The sequence below is a fragment of the Serinus canaria genome, chromosome 2 (genome assembly GCF_022539315.1).
Source record: "Serinus canaria isolate serCan28SL12 chromosome 2, serCan2020, whole genome shotgun sequence".
Taxonomy (NCBI): domain Eukaryota; kingdom Metazoa; phylum Chordata; class Aves; order Passeriformes; family Fringillidae; genus Serinus; species Serinus canaria.
In genome coordinates, this window is record NC_066315.1 from 68,617,493 (window position 1) to 68,642,580 (window position 25,088).

The 25,088-nt window shown below is 40.5% G+C and overlaps 1 protein-coding gene across 1 annotated transcript in view; it reads right to left on the bottom strand.

Annotated features, from left to right (window-relative positions):
* Positions 1-25,088, bottom strand: part of EXOC2 (exocyst complex component 2) — a 491,144-nt gene that overhangs the window by 335,670 nt on the left and 130,386 nt on the right. The gene's annotated exons all lie outside the window — the stretch shown is intronic.

A 25,088-nucleotide genomic window follows, 5' to 3' on the forward strand; every position in this document is an offset into this window, starting at 1 on the left:
TTCTGTATTAATCTATCATTATCTCCATCTACAAGGCTCTTCACCTTCTTTCTTTTTTCTTCCTATTATACAGAAGAGAGGAAGGAACAAGAGGCAGGCTGAGAGCTGTGATGCTGACCAAGGCTAGCCCACCACAGGTTCCCATGTGATGGGTGTGAGCCATCTGGCACTTTCTGTCAGGCCAGGCAAATGCATCTCTTCAGCACAACAAATCAGAGGCCTAAAGGTGACACGTAGTTATTTCCACTCTCAGTAGTGTATAAGATAGGATGATTTCGAATTTGAAAAGATTAACAACTCACTCTCACCCCTGTATGTTTTTCTAGATAAACAGAACAGTTGACAACTGCTGTGCAGCACTGTGGCCATTTTACTGTCTCCAAAACCAGCCATGTTATCTTGACTTTTTCTTATCCATTAGAGCTGACCAGAGAATTGTTTTCCCTGCAGGAAATAATATCTTTCAAAAACTCCCAACTTATGTCTGAACAGTAAAGATTTTAACTTCTTGACTTGGAGCTCAGTGGCTCTACTTCCTGGTACATGTATGCATTCTCCTTTATCAATGAGACTGGCAGGCCAGGCTCCCTCTCTGGTAACACTTGATGGCACATAGTAGTTCATCATAGGGCAGAAAGATTTGTCCAAAAACTTGAACTCCAGTGTATAATAGAGTACACTGGAGTACCTGCCCCTGCAGTTCCTGAGGACTATGGCATAACATTTTCCATTTCAGTTGATTTGCTGTTGTTATCTGAAAATGAAAACTCTAATAGATTTCTATAAACCTTTTTTATAGTAAATTTTCAATTCTTCCTATTTTAATCAAAACCTGACTTTTATGACATTTTTCTTCCTCTCCTTAGCCCTCATATTGCAATAAAAAAGAAGTGAAGGTAAGTTTCTAAGGCTGCTTAGTTTCAGGTTCTGCATTTCCTTTATTTGCTGACACTGAGCATTAATTTGATGGTTCTATGCATTTCACACAAGTTCCTAGTAGCACTTGCAAGTAGCATTTCATGCACAACATATGGCCAGTATCTAGTCAATCTCTTCTCCACCAGTTTCAATCAAATCCTCATCTATTTTCTTACAAGGAAAAAGAAAATCCCTTAAATTATACCACATGGAGATGATCTAGACAAAACTGGCTGAGCTACAACATACTGAGACTAACCCAAACCACATCTTCTGTGCTGTGCCAGGCACCACCCTGTGATACTCCTCAATCACCAGCCCCTACAGACTGCTGGGTGTATCAGAGAGAGAGGTCTGCGTGGATTGCCATCCTGTAATATGATGAAGAAGCTGTCTGTAAACATGGCACTCTGTTAGAAATGCATCTTAAATATGCACGGATCATGATAAGCCTTTAGCAGTCTTGCTATCGTCACCGTTGTTCTGCTTTCCCATAAAAGAAGAGCAAAAACAGCACTAAAACAAACCTAACCAAACCTAACTTAAACATCTTCATTTTGGTGCTCCAAGGCAAAAGCATCTGCTCTTTACATCCTTTTTCAGAGATATTTACCCACCTTTTCCAAACTACTTCTTTCCACTTACAGAAACTCTGCTACTACTCCAGGCAATCACTATTCTTATTGCTATAAAGTATTCCTAAATATCAACTCTACCATTTAACAAAATCCAATTAGACCCTGATATGAACAATAACAGCATAGAATTATACTAGATAAAATTATATTCCAATTAGTCCCCACTTTGCCAGAGCTTTTCATATATTTGAGGACCCTTACTAAACTCTCTCTCCCTCTGAGATCCTCCATTCTTTGGGCAGAAATCCCCAATTCATTCAATCTCTTCTTACCATTAGGTTTTGCAGATTTTTGATAATCCCCTTGTTCACTTTGGATTCTCTCCAATTAGCTCACATCCTATTTGGAAGGCACAGCCCAAAATCATTTCCAGTGCTCCAGCTGATGCCTTATCAGCATTGAGTGAAGCAGGATTACTTCATGCGTCTTGTCAGCTGTATTCCTGTTTGTATGTCCAGGGTTGGCAATTATTTTCATTTTTCCTTTTCAAACAGCATTCCCAACTCATGTTCACACATGTGATCCAATACAAGCTACAAGATTTTATTCTGAAGAAGTATTTCCCAGACACTTACTTACATCAGCTGATGATTTGTTGGTGTTCCTCACTAACAAACAGTGCTAAAGCCACACAACTAAAGGGCAAACTACCCCTCATTAAAACCTTGATGCACAGATCTAACATGTTACTTCTGTGTGTCCTGGGAGGTTTCTTTGTTTGCTCTTGTTTAGTTTTATTGGGGTCTTTTTGTTAATTTTGAACAAAGCTGTTGGGCAGGGAGAAGATACATACAGAAGAAGACCACGCCATCAGTAAGTGCTCTTGCTAACTACAACATACCTGCATGGCTGCTATGTGCTTCGTCACAAACTCTTTCACAGGCCATGAGGACTCTGTCCCTCAGCTCTTCTTTGTGGCTGCTCCCTCTGTCCCGACAGAGTAACTTTTTGCTGACCATTTGCATACAAATTGCACCTCCTTTGTACAATCAGTGTCCTTGCAATGGGCATCAATGTATGACGCAACAGAATAATTTTTAAATTATTGATTAAAAAATTCAACATGATTTTAAAGTGATAGTCCTGAGGTGACTGGCTTCCTAGATCTGAAGAGAATGTCCTTTTTTTCCTAGGCTGACCAACATGATTTTGGGTGATAGTCCTCTTCACTTATACCAACTGACCAACATAGCTACTGTATATTTGTACTAACAGGTTCATCGTTTAAGAATTTCACTGGTTGACAATCCAGAGAGTCAAGATAAAATTTGGGTTCCATGAGCATTCCTGAATTTCAGTGCACAGGGCCACTGAACAGGAGTGACTGATGCCTAGGGAGAGAAGCCTTATGCTTGCAAGAGAAAGAAGGATTGTACAAACCCAATTGTCACTCGTAATCAAAGCCACTGGACTGACCCAGTTAACACCTGGTCCTAGGTAGAGTTTTCACACCATTCTTCAGTTAGAGAAGTGTAAGTTCTTTAGGATTTATGAGGCTGGTATTTGCATGGTGGATACCTTTGGATAGTATTGAAGAGACTTGAAAGACAACAAATGGCTTCAAGAAACTTTCAGTGGCCCTGCTCTGTAGTAGAGTTACAGAAGATGAAACTTTGGTTTATAACCATGAAGACGAGGGGAAAAAAAGAACCTTTTTTATAACAGGAAAATCTTCTCAGTCATAGGTGGCCTTCCTGTGTCAGAATGAATACCAAGTTCTCTTTTTAAGAGAACTGTGCCATGAAACCAAAAGAATCCTCCCTGTTTATCAGGCAGCAAAAAATAACCAATGACTTCAAATACTTCTTTAATCTCTACCATCCCTACAGAAGACTTTTCTTTTTACACATTTCAGCTGGTTTATTGCATAAATATTATGTTAGCAGTCATTCTTCAGTGTGTAGGTGGGATTGCCAGTAGGCAGAGACAGTGATAAACGAGTCTCCAGGTGTTGCTGCTCTTTTTAGAAAATCCTTTAACAAGCATTTGTGAAGATTGAGGTCATTTTGTAAACTTGTAAGAGTTACAGTAAGTTGTTTCACAGACACTTCTTTTTTTAAGAAGTGCTGTCAGAGTTGGTGAACCCAAAGTGGGTTGTATCTTTCTACTTCGCTCTGTTTACAAAACCCAGGTGATTATTTATACGCATTTAGTTTTGAGGATGCATTAAAGAGGTCAGGGATGGGGATTATTAGAGCGATGTTTTCATTAATTTCTTTTCTGGTTGCAAGAAAGCAAATCTTACAGTCCTGAACTCTTCAACAAATATTTTGTGCACTTGATAACAGCACAGAGATGATGGTCTGTGTCATTAAGGTAATTATTGTAAACACCAAGAAGCCAGGAGAGAAGCTGCACAGCTCAAAAGAAGAGAGTCTAAAGACTTCCACCTTCAGACAGCAGATCCCACCAACAACCAGGCTGAACAGGTTCATTCAGGTATCAAACCTACACTGAAGTGTCCTCCCACCCTCAGCACTCATCAAACCCAAAAGCAACTCACTGGCTCACTGGCTGACAGAAGAAGGGAAGGACCACACAGGGCGGAGCACTGGGATCCATCGATCCCAACACAGGCACTGTGCTGGGCTGAAACTCTTCTTGCTGCAATGGTTCTTCAGACAAGATTGCTGGCAGCCTTCCTGAGGATCAAATGGACGCAAACCATTCTCTGGAGCACACCAAAGGAAGGAAGATGAGGAAAAACAACATTTCAAAGCACCATGCCACTGTCCTTATCAACACCATCCTCTGGCATAGGGAAAGGCATTCAGAGTGGGTAATTCCAGGCAAACATCACCCAAAATACCACTCTGAATGCCCCTGTGCCAGCTCTTGATATCAGATAGTAAAGAGAAGTGTTTTGCAGTGAGGATTAGCACTGAAACCCTCAGCTCTAAGGATGCAATAAATACCACATGGAGGGAGCACAGCCGTGGAAAACCGTTTGGCATTTCATAATCAAGTCCCCCACCTTCACGGTTAAGTAATATTTTATCGTCTAGCATCGTGCCTTGGCACAGAATTCCACAGGCTGGGACTCTTTTGTAATTCTGTACTCTACAATGTTGTTCCCCCCACCACAAAGAGACCTCTGTCCAAAGGTGGAACACAAACAAGCTCCATTCTGAGTCATAAAAACATAACACATGCGTAAGTGCATGCAATAATCTTTGTATAATTTGCCCTTTAGTCATTGTCTAGTCCTATTATGTAAATCTGAAGCATGCATTTTTGAAAATAAAGGGTTTCAGTAAAATAATTACTGTTGTAATCCTGGAACCACACCCAATAAACAGTTTAGCAATCAACTGGCTCCATATATTTGAAAGCTATAAACAGATTAGTATGAAATTAAACCAGTAAGGGCCAAAATCTCAGCTGCTGGTATAAATTAGTACTGTTTGACTAAATCAAATTAGCAATTTGATTGACTTCAATTAAGCTACACTAATTTACAGAAAGCCATCATCTCTCCTTTCTTGATGCATATTCATCTCAGAGTATGTGTATGTGTGTAAGATAACTTTGTGTTCTATGGAGACTGTGATCTTTAGCACAATAATCTCATTTCTCTATCTGCATATGGAGATTCATGAAACTTAAGTATGGCTTCAGGCACTGTGGGGAGAGGAATTGAAGGACTACCAGAAAAGACCTGGTGACTCCAATATAATAATTTCAATAAACTCCTATTCATTTTCTTAACAAGAAATTTGCTTGACTACAGAAGACAGCCTGAGACTGCCCTTAACAAGCTTCATTCCAAAGAACTCTAGGAAGGATCCGTTTACAGTTTTTCCACAATTCAGAATAATAACCAATTTTTTGAAAAAAAACCAATATTGATAACTTCACAGTATTCCAGGGCAAGAACTGCACCTGACTTTTCATGCATCCCCCTACAATTCATGATGTGACTTTGATCTCATGGTAAAAATAAACCTAATTTCAAGGGTTTTAATGTCCAAAATTGGCCACAGTAGGATCTAAAATTGGCCATAGAAGGATCAGATGATTGGGCCCTCCTTCTCATGTGGAAAGGGAGCCATTTATATTGCACTTTCATTCTAAGCCTTGTGAAACATGTGAGTCCTTACCACTATGCTCAGGCTGCATGTTGGAAAAGTGGGGCACAGAGTCAAGCTATGTGCTCTGCTCACAGAGTGAGAGAAACAAGAAGCCAAGTTTAAGAAACAGATTCTTGTGCCTTAGCCACGTTCCAAAGCCACACTTTTCCCTTAGATCATCCATACACCACCACACTGCCAAACTAAAAATTGTCTCACCACCAATTCTGGTGCTCTGCCCAAACAAACCTTTTTATCACAGGGGCAGTAACACGAGGGGAGAGGAGAACTGTGGAAAAAGCTTCTGGAAGGTCTGAAACACACATTGTATCTGGGTGACAGGATTGAGACTGTCCTCCTAAACACCGTATTAGCAAAAAGCAACAACATTGCTAATGGAGAAAACACATGAGGAAAAGGAACAAATCCCACACAGCTCAAAAAAAGGCAGAACGGAGGACTGAGAAAATGAAACCTTGATTTAATTTATTCCCAAGCCAATCAGACAAAAATGCTTAAACAGATATAAGCTGCAAGGAAAGAATATAAAGGTACCTGGAGAAATTTGGGAATCAAGGATTCCCCAAGGATTAAGGGGTATCTCCTCTCCAGGGCTGAGAACAAGAGAACAGGGCTAGAAGTATCAATACAGCCAATAAAATTGTCAGCAGAGTGGCAGACCATAGCTGCCACTTTTCTATCAGACACAAAGTAAAACATCCTCCATCTTGAATTTCCACTGAATTGTCTCCTTTGGAACACCAAGAAAGAGGAACATCATAGCCAGAAATAAAGGGAAATAAGGAAAGCAGCTGCCCTGGAGAGCAAGCAGACATCCTGGTGAGGAGATCCAGGCCCTCCTCTGCTCCCATGCTGGAGGCTGATGCCAGTGGGCATACAAATCCTGGGTCCAATTCAGATTTCTTTTTTGGTAGATGTAGCTAGCCAGAATTCATCTCTAAATTGGAGAGAGATGGATTCAACAGGTGGACTGTTAGGTGGATAAGCAACTGGTTGCCCAGTTGCATCCAGTTGCCCAGTTGGTTGTGGTCAATGGCCCAAAGTCCCAAAGGACATCAGTGACAAGTGGTGTCTCTTAGGAGTCCGTACTGGGACCAGTATGTTTAATATATTCACTAATGATATCGTCAGTGGGATCAAGTGCACCCTCAGCAAGCTTACAGATGACACCAAGCTTGGTGGTGCAAGTGACACGCCTGAAGGACGGAATGCCAACCCACAGGGACTTGGCCAAGCTCAAGAAGAGGGCCCACAGGAACCTTGTGGTTTAACAAGACCAGGTGCAATGTGCTGCACCTGGGTCAGGGCAACCCTAGTAGCGACACAGGCTGGGAGAGGAACTGACTGAGAGCAGCCCTGCCAAGAGGGACTTGGGGGTGCTGGTGGATGAGTGCCCATTGCTGGACATGACTCAGCAATGGGCACTCACAGCCCAGAAAGCCAAAACATGTCCTGGGCTGCATCCAAAGCAGTATGGGCAGCAGGGCCAGGGAGGGGATTCTGCCCCTCTGCTCTGGTGAGACTCCACCTGGAACACTGCATCCAGCTCTGGGGCCACAGCAAAGGAAGGGCATGGAACTGCTGGAGCACGTCCAAAGGAGAGCCATGAAGATGACCACCGGGATGGAGCACCTCTGTTATGAGTAAAGCCTAAGATAATTGGGATTTTTTAGACTAGAGTCAGGGTGACCTAATTGCAGCCTCCGGTACCTGAAGGGAGCTACAAGACAGATGGAGAGGGACTTTCCACAAGAGCAACAGGACAAGGGGGAAACTGAAAGAGAGCAGGTTTAAAGATCAGATACTAGGGCAAAACTCTTTACTGAGAGGGTGGCAAAGCACTGCAACAGATTGTCCAGAGAAGTTGTGGATGCCTCATCCCTGGAAGTGTTCAAGGCCAGGCTGGTTGGAGCTTTGAGCTAGCTGGTTTCGTGTAAAGTGTCCCTGCCCGTGGCAGCGGGGTTGAAACTAGATGATCTTTAAGGTCTCTTCCAACAAAAGCCATTTTATGCGTCTATTATATGCTATTCTAAGATCCCCAAGGACAGAAAGAAGAACCCCTCACATGCTGGAGGTTACCTGAAAACAGAAGCTGAGCACAACAGCTGCCACGTTGCAGCGTTAGTATTGATCCCACACTGCTGAGTGTAACACGCGCAGCCCACGTGCCAGCAGCAGGTGGGGGCTTGGTTCAGCAGCCTCCATCTCTGGCTCGTTTCACCCCTTTGATCTGCTGCAAACACACTGGTTTGACTGCAGTGCCCCAATAATATCTGACACCTTGAGGCACATGGAGGAACACGACTCTTTTTATCATCATTTTTTCTTTACAGAAATAAGCCTAAAGAGGGGTCTCCCTTACAGCATCTGTCATTGCCAATTGTTGCTGAGTAGCAAATTAACAAACATGAAAAGCTTTGTTTGGGAGCCCAGCATAGGGCTTGCACCCAGAGAGAGGATTGTTCTGTATGTTCTTGTTACTGTGATATTTCCCATATACTGAGACGTTCCTGGGAAGGCAGGCAAAGGAAACATGTATTTAGCAGCGTGTGGCAGGACAGTGAAGAAAATGCTCTCTGTGCTGCTTTCCCACTCTAAGCTCCTCTTTCAAAGCTTGGGCTATACTATACTATTGACTACTAGGCTCAAGTAAATGTTAACATTAAAAGGAATTCAATAATATATTTTGTAAAAGCACATTTTCTATATGATTTTACTCATTTTATGCTATCTGTCACAAACCCGAGTAAGTTTAAGGGCAGGAACATTTGCAGAAACAAATAACTCTTATGTAAAGCATTGTAAATGCTCAAGGAATGAGAACTCTGAATTAATACATGCGACAATATGATCCTGAATTTGTGAAGGGTTATTTCCATCTTTCAAGGAACACAACCGAACCATAAGAATGCACATAACTGGTCGAACTTGGAATAGGTATGTCACATTGAGATGACATTACAGTGCTGCTGGCCATGTCATTAAGGATTTCCATAATCTTTCAGCTTTACACTTGAGATTAAGATTTTTTTCCTTTCCTTTTTACTTCTTCACAGAAATACTAGTTTTGAAAAGCAATATAAAAAAATACATGGCTGAGTTTTAGAGTTTTCAGGAAAAGGTCAACAGACATATCTATCTAAGTTTTAACTCCCACATAGCACTGAAGTGTAGAGATGGATTTTTTAAATCATCTGGATGTCTGAATAGACTGAGAAACACATGTTGGGACTGTCAAAATACCTGGCGACTTCTTCCAAAAATCAACAGGTGATGTTTACTTAGGAACGCATGAAAAATCTCATTTTATAATCAATATTTTCAAGCTCTTATATTATTTTCCTAGAAGACAGAGCCCACACAGAGTCTCGCCTCTAGGACTCGTTCGCTGGGTGCTGAGCAAACCTCATCACTTTGGGTGCTTGTTTGTCCCCTGCAACCACAGTAAGGGTTCTGACAGCCAGAGCAGATGTGCTTTTCATCACAACTCATCTCAAAGTGTACCATACTAGGTGGGTAATATCTGGAAGCTGGCTTTTTCAGGGTAATTCAATTAGGCAGCTCTTTGGAGCTGATAGAGCCATTTCCATTGGCACCAGTGGACACCAAATCAGGTCTAACAAGTGGATAGACTTGAAACTATATGTGCCTTTGATATACCTATATATAAATACACACAGGGACATAACCAGCCCATCTGCGTCTGAATTTCCTCCTCTCAGAAACATGGATAACAACAGCTATTTACTCATTGTTATAGAAGGCTGATAGTATTTAAAGCAATTGGTCTGATGACTAATTAGCTAATATTTGAAATTTTGAAGCGTTACATAGCTGCTAAGTACTACTACTAAATTAAGCCAACTCTCAGTAAAGGCAGACAGCCTGATCTTTGCTGCTTGTTGACACAAGACCAATTATAAATAACAAGTTCCATAAAGTCTAAAATATGTCCAAAATGGAGAAATTAATGAAAATTAAGATGAATAAAATGGTACATTATCATCATTCTGTATTAAAACATGTTGGATTTCAGACTTAATCATCAATGTCTACAGTAATTTCCCATTCTATATGCACTATACAGCTAAATAAAGCACACATGCCTTTTTGATTGAAAAATAAGGCCTGTGTTAGCCTTGTGCCATCATGCTAATTTTGATATTGCTAACTTCTGAATCAAGAGCCCTGTTCAACAGCTCATGAAGGTCCAGTTAGGTTTGCTGCTCTTCCTACTCCAGCTGTAAGATTGTAACAGAGTCTCATTTTTAGTCACCTCCTAACTGCAAACCTAATCCATTAACGACCACCCTCTTTCCATTTGACTCTTCCCAGATTGCACCAGAAGCTCACAGTTATTCTGCAGGCAATTAGCATATGCAAATCTTTCTCTGCCACTTTCTTTCCCACCTTGTGCTGCATTTTTTCCTAGGGAACAGTCATTTCCACTAAAGGCAGAAACCTTCAGCTATTAAACATTTAGTCTGTTTTTATGGTTCCTGCCCTCACACTCCCTGTATGGGAAGAATTGGACATTATCTCTACTTTGACAATGCCTCCTTGTCTTGTGTCAGCAGAGAATTTCATAAGTCAGCTCCAACCTTCTACACCCAAGGCATTAAGGAAAATGTTAAGAAAGATCAGCCCCAAGCTGGTCTGTTGGGATTTCCACCAACAAGCTTCCACCAAACTGGCAGAACCTGTGCCATCTCCCTGGTCCCTGCCCACCTTCCTCAGCTTAAGAAGGAAGGTGTAGTCTACCTTTGCTATCTTAGCATTTCACTCCTGCCAGAGCAGTTTAGCAGATGAAATCTGAACATTTAAAGTTAGTCTACTTTATGCAGACATTCCTTGTCATGATCAGGGATATAGTCCAGTTTTTCCAATTCCAGAGTCATACAAAACAAGTACAGTACTCTATGCCCAGCTTCAGAAATGTAGAGGTAAGTATAGGTTCTTCATAAACATTCAACCAAAACATTACCTACTGTGTTTCAAAAAACGTGGCGAATTATTCCTTTTCAACTGACTAAACAATTACTGCTATTTATTGTCTCTATTTTGACAGAACTGGTTTAACACATTCTTAAAAAAATACACAACTTATTCTTTTTGATCATCACAAGTGTCATCAGCCTACCACAAATATTGTATTAAATAACTCTGCACCACAAAGAAACATGATCCTCTAAACGTTGAATCAACGTATTTGCTAAGGAGGTGTGTATCAAGTCAAACCATCTCAACATATAACTGATCCCCCAGTGGGAAGCAAATAAACAAACAAGAAAACAGAACATCTCACCTTTGAAATGCCAGTTAATACAGCTCCACAGGCCCAGTTTTCATCTAGCATTTACCCCCGAGAGGCAGCTGCTGCAGGCGCAGGGCTGCTCTTGCAAATGGCCTGGTCTACAGCTGTAAGCAAGGGTGTTTGCTGCTCACCCAGTCACCAGGGACCCCACAAAGCTCCCCACCAAGACAGGAACAACCAGGCACTTCCTCCTCTCCTTTTCCTTCTTGCTTTCAGGGCCACACACAATTCCTTTCTCTTCCTCTCCCTCTGGGAAGCTGGATCATTTAATCATGGCAGCTGGTCATTCTGCCCCTGATAATCCCTGACATCGACAGCACACAGACTCCTGTGTTTCAGAAGGATGTGGGTAAAACTACTCTGTAGGGGCAAATTCTGTCCCTTGTAAGAAAGATCCCCTCCCTTAAGACAAAGAATTTTGATTGGAAATCACATTTTGCCTGAAGGCCTCCTGGTTTTTGAGGTCTTATCCTTTCCTTCCCAGAAAAACATTAAATTGGCCAAATGCTTGCTGCCCCTCAACTGGAAGGAAGGAAAGTAACACCCAGAGGATAAGGAAAAGCATGACTGGTGAAAAAAGAAGTGGTAGCACTGACCTCTTGACTCAAGAGCAGTGTGGGGAGGAAGGCAGCTCAGAGTGGGAGGGAAGTGGCAGAGGGAGAATAGTTTGCATATGTGCGGACACGCTTGCAGATACTGATTTACCAAAGCCTAGTGAGGAGGCGTCAGCCTCCCTTGTTGGCACCAGTTTGTGCAGCCTGCCTTCCTGCATCTTGTGGAACAGCCACACAGCAGCATGGCTCAGCAGCCTCCCACCCAATTTGGGAAAGGGCATTGCCTGTCCTCAACAAATGCATCAGCATCTACATCCTCCCATGGGAAGGGGCCGGTACTGTTGGAGAACATTGCACTGCGTGTGCTATATCCAGTGAATGTGCAGCACTGCCTATAAGCTTACATAAGGAACATGACCTGATCCTGCATTTGTTTCACGTCTGCAGCTCCTGGAGACTTGCATGCCGACGGACTCTAAAGCTACAAGCTTGTTTTCCCTGCAAAAGTGAAAAACAATTAGAAAACCTTTGTATTCTTTGCACTTAAAAGGGCAGGTCCCCTTACACCAGATACTGCTCTTTCAGCAGATCTTTGTGGGTGGAGATTTCATATCAGCATGTCTGCCAATTCCTGACAGAGTTTCATCCAAGCCACAATATACAGAGTCAACATTAATTAGCATTAATTATTATTTATAAGAAGCAATAATATCTGCATTGCTATCATTCACATTTCTTTTTATGCCTTACATAGGGTACATATACATGGTATCTCATTGTTCAAATAGAATGAGGTCCCATGGAATCTGCAGACTAACGCACACTATTACCATCCTTAAACCATTTTGAAGAGGCAATTGTAAAAGCCAGGAAAGCTCCTTTTCTGTGCTCCCATCAATTTGCCTTCTACTTTCTGTTTACAGCTAGGTGAAGCTTTTTCTTCTCCTTTTTTTTCCCCCCCTCACAAACAGAAAAGAATAATGAAAAAACCCAAACAAACAACGGCCTAGAGATCATAAAATCATTTTCTTTCAGAATAACAGAAAAGAACCAACACAAGAAGAGCATTCCACCACACCATTTGGAACCATCTAAACACAATGTTTGCAGTACAAAACTTTTAAGTGAGCCTTCTGCACTTCACCAAAATGAACTGGTTTCATATTAACAGAGAAAACATGCTCAATGAATTTATGTTGAATTTATTCCTCTATCTATTTTGTTGGCACAAGCAGGAACTTTCTTAAGCACCGCTTAATTTTTCTTCAAATCGTGTCTCCAAAACCAGAATTGTCCTGTATGAAGTGGAGTTGTGTTAAGCAATGAGGGTGATTTTATTTAGTTCCCATAAAAGTGAGAAAAATTGCAAATATTACAAAATTCAATTTAAAACAGTTAATTAGCCCAGATAGCTATTATTAGTGCTATAGAAGTTATTAGTATTGTTGATAATAACTGCTCATAAATAATGATTAGCATACATTAAATTTAGTTAGAAGAACTTATGAGCATTAGCAAATCCTATAATGAGCATGGTCCATATTCTCCTTCTAATGAATTCTGCTTTGCTTCCAGTTTAAATAATATTTTTCACCACTTTGTTTCTTGCTTATTTTGTTGCTTGATGCAATACACAATAGCAAAGGCACCAAGATTAGTTCAGTAATTTCAATTTAGAAAGCCACTTTTACATAGGCCAAGTTTAATGAAAATACTCTTCAGTATGTTAAAGTGAATTCCCGTAGCAAATCCAAGCTGGTTGGAGAAACTACTAATAATCAGCTGGAACTGCTGAGTCAAAATTATGAATGAGATGGAAACACTGAATGCATTTTGTGTGCTCCCATTGCTTAAACTCTATTTGAGATTGTTGCAATCACAAATTATGCACCGCTCTGAAACGCTGCATACTTTGACCAATATGAATTGCAACATTTTGCTGAGGAGTCACAACATGTTGTGTCACACTGCATACACCTTTCAGCCAGAAGTATGAACTGAAAAGAGCAGGAAAACTTTGCACTGCCATTTGCTGTTGAAAGCAAACTTCCATCTGAAAACATTTGTGAGCAGTTTGATTTCTATTGAAATGTACATTTTATTTGCTTTGCTAAGAAATCAGACCAGGCTTATTTAAATTTCCAGATACATAAGAAAAACAACTTTAAAACTAGATATTGTTAGCAATAGATTGTTTTCTAACTTTCCTATTATTCATATATGCATTGAATTAATTTGGTCCACAAGTTATCTAATCAGAGGAAAGAAACCACACCATTTTGCTTATACAAATAGCAAGTATGCACATTACAGACATTATAAAGGGGTTCTTTGGTTGTTGTTGATTTTTAGCTAAAATAAGTCATGAATAATTTTTACAGAAAGGCACCTGAGAATACTGTTTACAGTGCATGGGCAATTAATACATAGAAAAATATTTGCAGAAATTAATCATCACGATTGTCTCATTTCACTTGGTTTTTCTAACTCTGAAACATTGTACACTTGGTTATTTATGCAAAAAGACAGGAAGAATGCTTCCAGGATAATTAAAAGCATTCTGGATGAGAAGGAAAAAAAAAATGTTTGATCTTCATCGTATCTATAACCAGTAATTACCATGCCATTATATTTATACCAACAGTCAAGCACTTTGCTGGCATAAACAGACACACCTCTTTCAGCAGCAGGGCTGCAATCACCCATGCTGGTAGCTATCTTCATCCAAAATGCACTGACAGTTAAACGTGAAGAATGTATAAATTATTGTCCAGATCTTTAGCTGGTTCATCACACAACATTTCACTGAAGTTAATAATGCTGTACCATCTGATAAAACATCCCATTATTCACAGCTTAATTAAATTGTGCATGGAAAGTTAACAGAAGGAGGTAATCAACCAATGCAACACAAACAACACAAAACTCAGTGCGGCAAGCTTAAGCCAGCTCTGTTAAGCAACACATCAGTAATGGTGGAAAGAACACTTTTGGAAAGCACTCAGTGTCAATAAAGACATCCTTTTTAGTATTGATGAAGCAAGGCAGCTATCAGGACACATAAAAACACATCTTAACTCACCTTTTCCTGGAGCAAGCACTAATGTTCGAGCACTTCACAGAAAGATGTTACAAAATAGCCTGATGGGAAACAACCTTCTGCACAAGTCATACCAGAGAGGACTATAAACCAGTGGCAGCCAGGTAAAGGAAGAAAATATCTGCAATGCTTGAGGTGGAACACAGTGTGCAGCTTTTAAGCAGCAAATAAATCTTGAGGGACAATCCCTGTCAGCTTACACAATGGTTTTGTTTAGCTCAGTGTGTTAAATCCTATCTTAACATCAGGAAGAAGTTTGATTTAATGATGAAAGTAGCATTTCTTTGCACAATTGTCTTACATAAATAATCTCTTCATAAATAACCTTAATAAACAAGCAGAGTATCTCAAGCATTAAAAACTGGAGAACCTCCATTTTAGGTGCTCCATAAGAAAAGACAGACCAACCGAAATTGATGTTAAATGCTTTTTCAGAGCTCTGTAATACATCCCAGGTGGCCACCTGGGAAGACTTAGCCTTCCTTTCAGCTGAGAGAAATAAGTACTACAGGGTGAAAATCACTTCATGAACTACAGTCATCTGTTTTGGGATGAAATTATAACAATTCCCTGGCGTGACAACATGTGCAGGCATTTAAGATTTCAGGCAGCAGCACTGAGAACCCACTATCTGCAAAGCAGAATCTACATACTTATAAATCTTTAAAGGTACAAATTTTCAGTTCAAACTGACTATTGTATATTTGGTTCTTTGGCTTTGTTTTCTTGTTGCCTGTAAAACTATCGGTGTTCTTCATTGTTTAAAATAAAACCACTCTTTCTAATGCTATAACTTTTGAACACTTTCATAACTTAGTCAATAGTTTCCTTGTAACAAACTGAAATGGTGTTTATAAAAAAAGAAAAAAATTTAGGCTGCATCAAATCTTACCTCTGAAAAGGAAAACTCACAACATGCAGAAAAAGACTGTTTCCCTGCAATGTTCTTGGGCAAAACTCTTCAGCTTCGCTAGGACAGAAACCCTGCCAATACACCCAAAAATACACTGCTGAAGAGAAAAACAGTGCTGCTCTTTCCTGTGAAGAGCAGGTGGGAGCAATAATACCTTATCAAAGCTTCAAGGGATAAAATGAACACAAATATTCATTTAAGTTACATTTTGCACTTGCAAATTAAAAAGAGCCAGGACATGGCCTCAAGAAGCTGGTGTGTGATTGTCCACACTGTTTCAGTAGCACCAAGGCTCCTGACAAGGGCTGTCCCTCTAAGCCAGCACTTTCTCCTGCCACACAGAGGCCTCTGGTCAGGAGATAACACAGACGAAGGACAGTTCCCTCTAGACAGCCACTTCTTTGTAAGGAAGAGAATTTAGCCATGCTAAAGCCCTCAGGGGAAGGACTGGGTGCTGGCCAGTTCTTAGAGCTAAGGTAGCCCTAAAGACCGGATGGGACATTGTGGGCACCTTTAAGTGCAAGATCAAGATTGTATCTGGAAGACTCACCATACCATGGTGTTTCAAATACTAATGAATACATTCATGCACAAGAGCAATTCTCCCAAATTAATTAGGATTACTCCCATGTACAAAAGTATGCCAGCGTAGGTGTGCGCAGAAGAGGTTCTGGAATGTCAGTCATCATGTACCCATCAGTTAAAGAACACTCATAAATGTTTTTGTTTGAAAGATTGTACTAACCTTAATATAAAATACATGTTTTCTGGGTCTGATGACTCAAGAAGAACTTGCAAGTCTATACTTTAACTTACTCATCTTATATAAATAAACTTTCCCCTGGTGGAAGGGAGTCCTATGGCATTAATAAATAGGGATCTTTCTCAACCAGACTCAGATTCTGTAAGAATCACTTAGGAACATTTAGACTAATTATTTGTTGTGAATTATTCACTTGACTCTGTCTCTTCAATCAAGAAGCACAGCACTATTTCTTTCAGCAGCACAAGCCAGTATAATAGAATACTCTCATATCCAACACCATTTAATTAAAGTCTCAACTGGGAATAGTTATGGCTCCTGACAAAGTTTTCAAGGTTTGAATGCAGGCCCACTGGAGTGAGAGCCCTACCTATTCAGTTTGCCTCTGCACCTGACTACACCAATTTTCCTCATGGGGCCAAACTTTAATGATAGTACATTAAAAGGCCAGAGTAGGGGTAAGAGGGTATTGGGTGTTACATCCTGCCTTCAAAATAAACTCTATCCAAGTCACCAAGATTTATTCACAGAGATGACTATTTCTTAAAGTAACACTGGAGGAGGTCATTTTCCCCACACCACTTAGATAACTCATAAAAAAAATCTTTATATTGGGCCTTGGCACTGACCATGTGTCAGATGGAAAAGGTAAAAATGGACCGTCTTCCAAACCCTTATGGCATAAATAAATCAAGCTATGAAGAAGAACTCTTGTAAATGATGAGTAAATATCTCCATTGCCTGATCCATCAATGCCAGGTGCCAAAGCTTACACTTCTCATATATGAACATTGAAGTCTGCAGATCTTTGAATCCCTTTGTCTATCAGTCATGCTCTGTTTCTCATTCATAATCTACTATTCTTAACAGTTGCTAGAGATTATCTCTAGGAAAAAAAAATAAAAGCAGGAAATATTTTGTACAGAAATTGCAAGTAGAAAGAACTTTCAAACTGATGCACCCAAACCCCTTTAGGAATTACATACTGACGTTAAACCGTCCCTTTTTGCTTCCTTTTTTTTTTTTTTTTGCAATTTTTATTCCGTGTAAAGCAAACAAAACCAAAATCAACCACAAAAAAAAATCCTCCACTCCTCAACCACCCCTAGCCCTGAAAGACTGGAGAAGTATACTCCAAGAGACAAAAAGTAGATGAAAGACAATCGTTTCCAAAAGCACCATGGGAAACGAAAAGCCAGAGAACTCCCTAGCCTGAGGAAAGCTGTAGAGGTGAGCAGTCCAAAAAATTACACCAGCAGAAGCAGTCAAATTGGAGATTGTTGGGCATCCTGAAAATTTTCTGCAGTCTAAGTGGAACTGCTCTGCAATGTGTTCTCAGTTGGAGCTCTCTACTCCAACTTTCCCCTCATCTTCACCTCTTCATCTCAGTTTTGCTCCCTTTTCTTTTTCCTATGCTACCTTTAACTTGCCTGATTCCCTCCCGCCTATATTTCCATTAATTTATTTTTTACAGTAAAAATAAAAAGGTTCGGAAATGTCATTTCCATCATGAAAAAAATGTCAAAACCTCCCAATATTTTTAAAAGGGAAAATGATCCATGTAAGAAGAAACCCAAAGCAGCATCTGGTGCCACAGTAGCAATTACAATCCCGGAGAAGTTAGGATCCTGTTTGTGCTAGACTTCCTCTGTGCACACATACTCACTCACTCACTCACTCACTCACTCACTCACTCACTCACTCACTCACTCACTCACACTCACTCACTCACTCTTCACAGTCCTGACTGACTTAGAGGGAAGGAGCCATTGCATTAAAACAGATTTAGAGATGTTTAGTAAGACCTGGTCATAAGCAAACAAATCAGGACTACTGACAGGTTTACAGGGCAGAAGATACTGGGTGTGACACACCAGAAAGTCACTTGCAGACATTAAACTGGCACAAATCCGTGGACTATATTTTACTTACCAGTCTTGGACTGACACCCAAGACTTTTCTCTCCTTGCAAAGGTATGACGTCAGGCACATGGCAGTTCTTGAGATTCTGTATAAGCCAGCATTGCCAGAGGCTCTGTGCAGGTGTGGTTAACAGTTATTTAATGATTCTTCACAATTGCATGTATCTGTCTGAACATAAATACAGTCTGATCGTAATCTTTCTTTTCACACCATGAATTTGCCCTAGTGTTTCCACCCTTGCAGGTTCCCAAATGCCCAATGTCTGTTATTACAGACCTAAGATTCACTTCATCATTTCAAACCATTCATGAGCACTTTTTTCTCCTATTGGCTCAGTAAGGTGAAGAGAATGAAGGCAGTGTATTTAGTAAAAATGCTCCAGTTCTTCACCTAAATTCTCTATGTTTGGCTCCTTGATGACTCACGGGACTCTCCTCCCTTCTCCTTGTTTACACAGTGATGACAAGTACTGTTAACTTTCTAAAAACAAAATTATCAAAAAATCCCCAGAACACTGGAAATTCCTGGGAAAAGCTCTCTGCCTTTCCTCTTTCCCAGCAGTTGCATGAGCCTGAGCAGTTGCACAGTTCAATTAGTTAAAATAATTTTGAGTGATGGTTGAACTATTTCTTTTCCAAAAGGTAATAGTTTTCCTAATTAGTCACTTGCTTTGATAAGGCACTGACTTTTACTCTAATCTAAATTAACAAGACTTTATCTACCTGCATCGTTTAAACACACCCTACTTGCAAATCTGGTATGACTAAAAACCATGACAAGTGTTTGGTTTCATTTTACATTTGCTTCAAAGTGCCCCACTTGGAGGTTAATTATTAATCTACTAAAGTATATGTAAAGGTTCAGGGAAACAACAGGGTTAGTAGGTAGAGCAGTAGTGGAGGAATTAGGAAACCCATGTTTCATTCCCGTCTTAGATCATGTAAGTTTGGCCAAGGCATTCAAAACCTGTGAACCTTTTCTTAGAGAACCAAAATAGCAACACTCTGCACAAAGCACTCTGACATCTGTAGGGAAGAAATTTCATGGGTGTGAGGCAACAGGATGTTTATTCACACCTTAAAGAGACTGAAACTCAGCTAATCCCTTAAGAACTCACCTAGGAACTGGAAATCACAGCGCATGCAACTCAACAAAGTAATGATTTTATTACATCTGCAGCAACAGAAGGACCAGCTCTCCAAGTCTTGGCTACATTTCTCTGCCATCTGAAAGGTGGTGAAAACACACTCGCTTTCTAGAGCAAGTTTGCAGGACATAAATCCCCGTCTCTCGCCACCTGACGTACTGCAGTGGATGTGCCCTCGCTATAACTCTGCTCTCTGTTCCAGGAGCAAGCCAGCAGCAGCATGGACCAGATTTTCAAAGATACCAGTGGTTCTGGAGCTGTCCAGGGGGGGCTGCACAGAAGGAAAACAGAACACAGCAAACGGAAGGCAGAAAATGCACCAGAGAGGTACAATTTAGGGGTAGTACTGCCAAATACTACCTACCACAGCAAAGTCTGACTGTCAGCAGCCTGCTCCCAAATAGCTCCATTACAATGCATTTCACTTGGTCTTGGAAAAAAATAAAAATCAAGAAGGTTTTCACACGATTATTTACTCATAGATTTGGCTAATGCCTATATAAATCATGGGATTCCACCCAGAAAAAGCTTTTTGAAAACAAAGAAACAACAAAAGAAATCCAACCCAGAGTAAGAATGTTAAATACTTATTGCTGTTCAACTAGAATATTATTGGCAAGGTGATTAATTTGTTGACCCACAGTGCTATAAATAGTATTTTAACTTTGTTGAATTGAAACATATCCTTCATATCTCTAGTCACTGTTTACCCATGTAAAATATATGTGGGTTTGAGTTGGCTTAGGTGTACTCCAGCAAAGACTAGCAAAGTTCAGTGAGTCTCCATCATATATTCGAAGTCCTTCATCCCTTGGTTAATTTTGCTGTAATTCTCTTCTTACAAGGTTGTTTACTTTCCTCCATCAATGCATGGACTTGAAGGCAGTGAGAGGCTATTGTAACAGCTCAGCTGGGGTTTCCTCATATCACGGGCCAGTGATAGCAAGCCTCTGGCATCAATACCAAGTTTGATGCCAACAGATATTTGGTCCGGCACCAGCAAAAACATGCTATGATGGTTTCTTTTTAAGTTTGTTTGGCACCAGTAGCAAAAACCATTCACTATGCTTGGCAGAGAGCCACAGAATTTCACCAAATGGCTTCTGCATCATAACTTCATAACAAGCATAACACAGCATAACTTCTAATTGTGGTGGAGCCTGCCCCTTAGCAAGCAATTCTCTCCTGGCAATTATATCCAGGATTATCGATACATGTGCTGCTTTCCAATACCAGTTTCTTCCTTACTGTAAGAAAAATTTCCTTGAAGAGATCCACAAGCCCCTAAGTCCATCACCATTTGGATTTTGTCTCTTGTGGCGCAGTTACATGAAAACCAGTGATCAGCCATGAGAAAAGCCTTTGGGGACAGTTACTGAATTAAGTCATCACAAAATATGTTGTAAATACTGTGTTGATTTAACCTCACCCTGCACTCTTTTATGTCACGTATTTCTCAGACTGCAAACCTGCAATATATTCCAGAGAGGTTCATCTTATGCCAGTGTGGAACCTCATTCAAGCCCTGGAGGCTTAACACAGCACTAGTAAAAAGCGAGAATTAGCTATAAATTATCTGAGTCTCGAGACAAAGCAATCTCCATTTTGACAGCTCCTTGCTAAATAGTACAGCACTTTCCAGTGAGGCCTTGTGGTGGATACCTCAGTGGACACAGCACAGGACAAGGGCTCCAGAGAGCTCAGCTCTACAGGCAGGGTTGCAACTGACTTACCAAATTATTTTCAGCAGGACTCACCTTCACTCCTTGTCGCCTGTAAAATGGGAGAGGTCTGAGATTTGTCGGTGAAAAGGATGGTGTAAGAATCTGGATTTTTTTTTTTTTTCAGTACTAAGCATGAATAACAAGAACAATAATGTCACTTCCTTCACATGAGAAAATCTGTGCCTGCCCATTCTGTCACAATCCATGGCTCTGGAGAAAAAAAAATTTGCTTAGATGCAGACATTTTTTATGGAACATGAAGTGGGTACAGGGAGGAAGTGATACTAAGCTCTCAGCATGGGAAAATTTCATTCTGAGTAATGACTCCGAGGAAAATAAAGACTGCATGAAACAAAGTTGAAATGGAACTCCCCATTGTAAATTCAGCTCTTAGTACCTGCCAAAGACATGAGAAAATCTCTACCCACAGGGAATGGATGTCCCTCTGAAAAAGTACCAGTCTTTCCCAATGAGGGAATTCACGCAGACTGCTTCAGTGATCAAACTCTTCCTCTTAAGGTCTAAAGGAATTTCCACCAACCTCCTTTCTTACAGCTCAGTCTCTAGCTGGATTTCCTTCAACTACAAAAATATACATAGTACAATTAGCCAAGCCTCACAGACTGTAGTTCATTTATGCATGCTAGGCACATCTCCCGCTGCGAGCAGCCCGTCCAGAGCAAGCTCTTTGAACTGCTCCATTGTTTCTCACGCCGTGTATTGCATTGTCCAGCCTGATCGTTCCTGGCAAGGCAGTGCACTCCTGCAGCTTGCCACAGGAGGAGAAGAGATGATGGAGCACTTTGTCCAGCTGGTGTGGTGGACATCTCAGGTGCACAAATAAGCTTGCCTGCCACTAACTATAGGACTTTCCCAGACACCACAGAGACCTTTATTGACCAGTTGTTCTTATATGACCTTACCTGGAAACCTTCCCTAATCTATAGTTAGTGGTCTGGAGAGACAGAAGGCAGAAAAGAGAAGTAAAAAAGAACTGGGTGGGAAAAAAAAAAAAACAAAAAAAACTAGAAGAAATAATTTTTTTAAAGAATTTGAACCAGGAACATTTTGTGACACGCCTTTGAACGACGTTCGCTGAACTAAAAAACACATGTCTCCATGGTTTAAAATACCATGGAGACAACATGGATCAACCAAAAATACACTCACAACCACCAGACAGCACAGCATATTTCTACATTTAGTAAGGAATATTTTTGTAATTAGTAGCTTGAGCAAACTGCAAAGGACTATACAACCCTATTTCCAAATACCCATTGGCAGACTATTTCTGAATTAAATGAGTGAAATTCTACAAAAATTGGGAAGCAAAATTGATTGCGTGATTTTCAAGCAACCATTCACATTTCTCCGTTTGTCTTTGACTGGATACTGTTTTGGGTAGGAAAAGAGGGGATTGGACATCAAAAAAAGTCCTGCTCTGCTGATCTAAAGAGGAAGAGACATTTCATTTTAGAACAAAGAATTAGATTTTTTTTACCTTGCTTCACTGGAGGTTTTTGGAGGTTTTTCTTGGGGTGATGGGGGTGGGGTGTTTGGCTTTGCTATAATACAGCACATCAAAGTGCTTTTGATGTGAAGTTTACTTAACAGAATCAGTTTTTCCGATGATTGTGTTAATCTTTATAAACCTGAAGGCGATACTGTGCCTTTTTAAAAACTATAGCAGGAAAAGACTTGAGGTTACATACACTCTCAGTGTTGAGAGATGGGAGTAGTTGGATTATTTCACTACTTCTTACAACTTTGCTTGTGTTTCATGGGCAGCGTTAGCAATGGGCTTGATATTGCTCTCACTCAGGCCAGGAAGGCTCTGTTTAAACCCTGCACAGGGGTTTCATAAGCATCTTTCATATATTTTCTCAGGTCAGAGCCACCAGAGATTTCAAGGGACAGTTTACAAGAGGCACTGGCTCAGAGATAGCAAAGGGGCCTTGAGCCACAACAAGAGTCAGTGCTGATCTTAGAAAGGTTCCCTGCTCCCACCCATTAATAGCTATCTTTGTATTATTTTGAGTACAAGCTTCTGTCCCCTCTTGAATCTTGCAAAACCAGCTTTGCCATCCACTCCTAGACTTGAAGTATGGCTGTGAAAAAGCTTCTGTTATGTCTGACGTGTTTACCTACAGCATTTGAATGACTTTTTAAGTTCTTTGAATAAAGATAAGAGACAATGTGTACATTTTCCACACAAATAGTGAAACGGTAATAAAATAAACATCAAAGGCAAGCTAGCAAATCATCGCTACTTCACTGCTATTTACAACAAAAGCAGGAAGAGGAACAAACCTACCCTTGCCATTGGCATCATCGTAGAAAATATGAGTTTTGGAAGGAATGATACCTTTTTCCCATACCCTTAAACACAAACATTGGCACCTACAGCTAAGACAACACTTTACTGAAGGATTTCAGTTTACATTACATGGAGACAACAACAACAATGAACCAAGAGAGGTCTCCCTCCTCTTATTTTTGTCTTTCTGAATCGCCTGCTTTTCTCAACTGGTACAGCTTTTGTGAGAACAGCAGTGTATTATTATTTCTATTAAAGTCGTCAAGAATGCAATGAGAGGGGCAGAAGAACCTCTCACTCTTCAGTATTTACCATGTAAACTCATGCAGACTGAAGAAATGGCAAAGCTTTGAAACAAAATGCAGGTGTGTGGGGGGGAACATATATTCTGTTCAAGAGAGATCAAGATAGAAAGTAGGGCTGTTTGTTTCTCCTCTTAGTCTTTTAAACCTGCATTTTTTTCATCTTCCTCTCCAATACTCCTTGAGAGCCAGACCACAGTGAAATAGTTCTAACCAGAGTGACTCTGCATTATGTATTTATTCTAAAATAAGGTCTGATTTAGAAAGACTGCTTTTGGAAAATATGGAGCAACCCCGCTGTTACTCCAGGACACAAAATTCAAAGCATACATATGAGAAATAAAACATAAGCACCACACTGGATTTCTGCTGATGCTTTTGTTATTGTTTTGCAGACGCCAGCGCTACTGCTGTATGAAGTGAAATGGAATTTTGCAATGGACTCTGAACAGTGAGCAGAACAGGGAGTTTTCAGAGAGGCTATTGCCAGCTAGCTCTCTTCATTGAGTTGCTCTATCTAGCATGATGTTGAAGGAGACAAAAAAAAAACCACTCTGAAGGAGAGGAAAACCCTGACAACTTAAACCTAAAAACAAACCCAAAAAGGATGACTAATTTTTTTTAGAAAGAAGAGTGTCCAGGTAAAATTGCAGAATACATTGCCCCAAGTTTTATTGGAAATTTACAAATTCGCAGTGATTTTAAAAATGTTAAAGCTGCCATTAAAGAAAACCCGAACCCAAAGCCTACACAATAAAATATTTTACTAGAGAGTGGCAGTTGTAAGAGAGAGGTTACAAACGCACCATCCAGAAGAGCTTAAGCAATGCTACTACAGAAACAGTAGCACATGTAAAACTGAGATTAAGGCTTTGTCTAACTCTCTCATAGCAAAGCTCCAAAGCATTGCCTACCTGTTCCCATTCTACCTCTGCACCAGGTGTGCTTATGACAGAAGGAAAGAGAGACCAGAACTGAAACTGTTTTGTCAGGCTACATAAATCATTAGGAATTCACAACTGCAAAGCCATGTATTATTTTCCAACAGGTTGTTGAGCTGTCATATTACAAGTTGTTGCTTTATACGGCGCTATTAAAATAAATCACTGCACGTAACAGGTTCAGCTCTGCCACCTATAAGTCATTCTGCATTTTACACCTGAGAGGCGGGCCGGCTCTGCTTAGTCGCGCCGAACTGCGGCTTCGTTCGAAATACCCGGGAAGGGGAGGGACCTGGCAGGAGAAAATACAAACAAGTTTCGTAAAATGACTTTCCAACAAGACCTCGCTGTCATCTTGGCTAATTATGGCTCTGATACGGCTTATTAGGGCATACCCACCTTTGCTACCTTGCTTCTCCACCCACCACCCTTTCAGATCTTTG